The following is a 6,412-nucleotide window of genomic DNA, read 5'->3' as shown; positions in this document are numbered from 1 at the left end:
ATCGTCATTCAGCCCATCCTCGAAACGTTTACACATCACGGCTTCTGAGGAAATGCATTCTCGTGCGTACCGGCTAAGCCTCACAAATTTTCGTTCATAGTCGGTAACCGACATGGAACCTTGTTTGAGTTCAAGAAATTCCTTCCGTTTTTGGTCAATGAATCTCTGACTGATATACTTCTTTCGAAACTCGGTTTGGAAAAACTCCCAAGTTACTTGCTCTCTAGGCACAACAGAAGTCAACGTATTCCACCAATAGTAGGCAGAATCACGTAGCAAGGAGATACTACACTTTAGGCACTCATCGGGTGTGCAAGATAGTTCATCTAGTACCCAGATAGTGTTGTCCAACCAAAATTCCGCTTGCTCGGCATCATCGCTGTCCGTGGCTTTAAATTCAGTAGCCCCGTGTTTTCGGATTCTGTCAACTGGGGGCTTATTTGACCTTATTTGGTCAGTTACCGGAGGTATAGTAGGTGCGGGGGTGGTATTTGTCGGGAATGGAGGTTGTGGAACAGTCGTATTAGTTCGAATGTATTGGTTGAACCAGTCATTCATCACGCTATAGAAAGCTTGTCTAGCTTCATCATTCGGGTTACTAGCATTAGGTGGAGAGTCCACCGGCGTTGTCCCTTGTGCGGGAGCAGGCGTTACACTCTCAAGATCATCAACTACCGCTCGGTCGGGATCGGGATCTATTACTATAAATAAACACATTTGCAAATGTCAGAAATCACCACACTATCAAATTATCACATAAAATGGCATGTATAGCTAGACCCAACGCATTACGGTAGTCCTAGAATCGACTAAACCTGGCTCTGATACCAATCAAATGTAACACCCCGAACCTGAGACCGTCACCGGAGTCAAACACGAGGTGTTAACAGACTTTAAACCACTTATAAAAAAAAATTTCCCAGACACTGCCAATCTGCGTACTATTCGCTTTAAAAATCATATCTTGAGTTCAGAAACTCGGAATCCTGTTCCGTAAATTTTCCCTGAAACTAGACTCATATGTCCATTTACATATTTTTTCTAGAATTTTTTGTTGGGCCAATTAGTACAGTTTATTAGTCAAAGTCTCCCATGTTATAGGGATCAACTACACTGACCTTTGCGCATTACGACTTGGATATCTCCCTGTACAGGGCTTCAATACTGATGCTGTTTGTTTCTATAGAAACTAGAATCAGAGAGAAATCTATACATATATGGCATGACTCCTAATTGTCTCTGGTTAATTTATAATGAATTTCCAAAGTCGGAACAGGAAATCCAGAAACCGTTCTGGCCCTGTCTCACGAGAACCTGAATATCTCTTAACATACTGTCCATATGATTGTTTCGTTACTTTCCTATGAAAATAGATTCATCAAGGTTCGTTTACATAATTTATTCACTATTTAATTCCATTCCTACTATTTTTAGTGATTTTCCAAATCTACATCACTGCTGCTGTCAGCATCTGCCTTTAAGGTAGACTTTACCTATTTCATAGTTTCCATGATTCAACTAGCCCTTTTAGCATAAATAGCACAAATTATGATAGTGATTAACCATTCCCATGGCCAATCCTTGTTAAGCATATCCACACCTCTCAATAACCATATCCATACCAAATGATGATAACATTATGCTCAAACATATATAAGCCATTTTCGCATGGCTATCCAAAATTATACAAGTCCAAAGGGTCCATGACCCACAACAAAAAGGGTAGTCCTATACATGCCATTTCGAAGTTCAACCAAAATTGTACCAAAAGGGGGGGGCTTTGATAGTGTGGGCGACTTCGACTTCAAAATCCCGAGTCCGATAGCTGGAGAACCAAAATCTATAAAACAGAGAATCAAGGAGACGGAGTAAGCAATTTATGCTTAGTAAGTTTTGAGCAAGGGATTCCAGCACAACAAAAGTATAGCATTCATGTAGCTAAACAGATAATTTCATATGCACAATTTTTTCAATATCATACTTACTTCACATTACCAACCCTTTTATTCATACACAAAGATCAACTTAGCCAAAGGCCGGTAGCTCATTTATCAACTGAGCGAATACTTATTTGTAAGGGCTCAACTAATTCAAAGCACATACGAAAATACCTCAATGTTGGGATGTTTCAAGCGTATTAACTGAAATTTTTACAGCAAGATCATTCATTCCCAAATCACGTACCTTCGGAATTTAACCGGATATAGCTACTCGTTCAAATGCCTTCGGGACATAGCCCGGTTATAGTAACTCGCACAAATGCCTTCGGGACTTAACCCGGATTTAGTAACTCGCACAAATGCCTTCGGGCTTAGCCCGGAATTAGTATCTCGCACAAATGCCTTCGGATCTTAGTCCAGATATGGTCACTTAGCACAAAGCCTTCGGGACTTAGCCCGGACATCATTCAAATAACCATGCACATTTAACAATAAATCATGGCACATTCGTATTTCGTTTTCGTTAGCAAAACTCAAACACAAGACACTTATCATTCTTGCAATTTCGGCTCAATAGCCACACACAAAGAGCATGATTTTGATTTGCTTAAAACATGATCTAATCAAATCATAATTTAAGCTCTTTTACTCAAGAACTTACCTCGGGTGTTGTCGAACGATTCTGATAGCTATTCGACCACTTTTTCCTTCCCTTTATCGAATTTAGTTCCCCTTTGCTCTTGAGCTTAATTAAACAAATAAATTGATTTAATCATTTGAGCATCGAAAAGAGGAACACAAGGCACTTAGCCCATATTTATACATTAAACATTAAAGTCACATACGTACGGAATCATGAATCAAACTCAACATTTTAGCTAATTTTCCCCCTTGGCCGAATTTTCTAAGCCAAGACAAAAGCATCAATATGCTTGCCTCTAATCGAATACATGCAATACCAATCTCCTTCCTATGGCCGAATATGCATGTCTATGTTGGGGCCGATTGCAACACTTAATACATTCTACAAGTATGGTCACTTGTATTGATTAAACACCATTTTGTTTGAAGTTCAAAACTTGGCTAATACACACATATATACACTAGTAAAGCATCCTCTCCCTTTCCATCAATTTAACACATGCATTACTCATTAATATACAAAAATTATATTCGGCCTTAGCACACAACTTGCTAGCCGATTCTTCTCCATCTAGCAACCAATGCACATATGTGCTCACTCAAAAATGCTAAAAAGAATATTCAAGAATCATCAATCCACCATCACATGCATCATTAACAAGCTTCATATTTAGCATGCAATGGCATTAATACAAAATCCACCTAGACCGAATATCATCCCCATGACATAGCAAAGATTTGAACCATGGGCTAATTAGAACTCAAGCTAGCAACTAAAAACATGCATGAATCTCATGGCACAACCTCAAACATACCTTGATCTAGATACAAGTATGGCCAAACCTCCTCCTAATCCTCTTCCAAACCAAACATGAAGCAAGAACTCCTTCCTCATTCCTTAGAATTTTCGGCCAAAAGAAGATAAAAAAAAGGATGAACAAAATTTTTCTTTTCTTTTCTTTAACTTACGACAATGGGGGGGGAAACAACCACACACTTTTTTTTTGTGTTCATCATATTCCCTTTCATTATTTTATGCCCATGCTCCTTATTTTATCATACTTCCCATGACACACTAACTCAACATGTTTATGACATGTTCTTGCCCATCACACTTGGTCTACCATGCTTGTCATGGTCGGCCACTACTAATTAGGGGGAATTTGACATGCAAGTCCCCCCTTTTTATTTCATGCACTAATAGGTCCTTATGCTTTGACCTATCACATTTCAAAATTTTCTCACATAAGTCCTATTTACTAAAATTCACCTACAATTAAACAAAATTCAAACACGAAATTTTCACACATGCACATGTACATATAATGAGCATCAATTATGACGGTTAATTATTTTTATGACTCGGTTTAGTGGTCCCGAAACCACTTCCCGACTAGGGTCAATTTTGGGCTGTCATATTTACTCTAATCTCATTTCCAACTTTGAAGAGTAGAAGAGCAAATGCCTTTCCAACTAAGGTATCATGGGAAGTTGGCATCCAGTTGCACATGGCTAGCTTGTACAATGCAACATAAAACTTGCTTAAGCTCTAACTTGGCATCCCATTCCTTTCACTCCATGTTTTTTGAACTCCTCTAGTTAGAATAATGGAGATTTTATTCCAATCAACATCCAACTCATCTTTCTGTTTAGAAATACCCAAAAAGTCACAAATAATTGAGGGATTAAAATCAAAATATTGTCCCCTAAAATAAACTTTCATGTAGTTTCTAGAATCTTTGTTAGTAATGTCCTTCTTTATGCGGGCATAGAGCTCAAGGACAATGCTTTTCACATAAGGCAACATAAATTTGGCAATAGTTAACAAATTTATCTTCTCCATGGTTTGCACCATTCTATTTCTTGAAAAATTTTCAAAATTTATATTTTTTCCTCAATCAAATATTTCTATTATTGGGTATTCACCCCATTTCTAGACGTTTTGTTTAGAAACCGTGAAGCTTGTAACACCCCCTCACCCGACTCGATCATCGGGATCGAGTTACGAAATGCTACACTTGTTGTCAAAGCAACCAAAATCATATAACATTCAATTCGAATCATTATACCAATAAGTATATGCATTATAAACGATAAGTACAATATTCATACATTCTCGGGTCTTACACGAGCTTACAAAAGCCTGATACCATCCTTAAATCAAACAAGAGTTAATATGCGAAGTTTTTCAAACATTTAAGGTCAATGTCGCGACTTTCAGAGTTTGGTGTCGCGACATTGAAGATCGAATACAAGCTTCCCTAATCGAGGGACATCACATGCAATGCACTAAAGTTCCTATATCAAATGATTTCTACCTAAAAAGTTCAAACAAGACATGTTAAGTTTCATTCATAATTCAACCATATTTTCCAAAAACACACCATTTACATTAAACATTAACATTGCCAAAATCAAGCATAAGATACATTTAAAGTTATGTCAACATCTAAAGTTAACAATTACTTAACACCAATATACATGCCACAAAATTGAGCTTTAAAACAATTAAAAAAACTACCAAATTAATAACGGGATAGTGTGAGCTTCTCGACGATCCGGTAGACACGATTTGCAAGTTGGTAACCTACAAGGAAAAAGGGAGGCAACGGAGTATGCATATTGAATGCTTAGTAAGTCCATATGAAATTTACTTAACTTACCTTAACATTACAACAAATTAAACATTTAAATACATTGACATTCTATATGGCATCCCTTAGCATCCTTATAGTATCATATGCATTGTTGGAAAAAAATCGATTTGAAAACGATTTTCTTGCACAACAAAAAATTAAAATTTTAAAAATCAACCCAGTTTGTGATATTTATAGTAATAAACCCTAACTGAATTCATACTTGTGTTTTTGGCTTAACGGGCGTTCTTTGTTCACGACTTTCAACCAAACGATCTTCTCTGCTATTCTCGTACCACGAATTGCTTCAAGTGTGGGCTAAAATCAATTGAATCGAAACACGAGACTAGAAAATGTTTTCTCTCTTTTATTTGGGGTGAAATAAAAATTCTTTCTTCTTTAATAGAAACTGGTAAAATTGTTATTCTAGAAAAAAACATATTTAATATTTTAAACTAAATTCCTACTATTTTTTTAGTAAAGTAACAATCTCTCAGAGTTATGTTTAATTCTCTACCAGTGTCATATATTTATAAGAAAAAAAAAGGTAGAACTTTTGTTGAGTTGTAGTGATTTATTTCAAATAGAAAAACAACTTCCTACTTAGAGTAGGAGTGGGATGGATGACACATCCTAGTATTCCTACTAGGGTTACCGCCCCTTTCGTGTTTTATGAGGTGTAACACCCTTTACCCATATTCGACACCGGAATAGGGTACGAGACATTACCAGAACATATACACTTGTAAAAGTATTGAACCGAGTTTTAAAATTCCATTAATTATTAAAACTTTCAAATTATTAACATGCTTTTATAATTCTTCACAATATAAATAATGCAACATTTCCTACCAACCACAATTGAGCTTCCGATAATAATCTCACTGCATCTAATAATTATACATATTACCAATAATAATTCAATTTCAATAATAAAATACATATCTATATAATATTCATCATTAAATAGAATTAAATTTAATTAAAATTATACAGAATATAGATCATACGAACTTACCAGGCTAAATTGCAGAAATACCAAAATTTAGGGGCATTTTTGGTAATTTTCTATTTTCTCGAATTTCCACCCAATCTTGATCTAAATTAATATTTCATTCAATTTACTAATTTAAATAATAAAAAAATTCATTTCATGCAATTTGGTCACTTTTTGACATTTTTACAAATTTACCC

The sequence above is a fragment of the Gossypium hirsutum genome, chromosome D03 (assembly GCF_007990345.1).
Source record: "Gossypium hirsutum isolate 1008001.06 chromosome D03, Gossypium_hirsutum_v2.1, whole genome shotgun sequence".
Lineage (NCBI taxonomy): Eukaryota > Viridiplantae > Streptophyta > Magnoliopsida > Malvales > Malvaceae > Gossypium > Gossypium hirsutum.
This window is presented reverse-complemented; position numbering follows the sequence as displayed.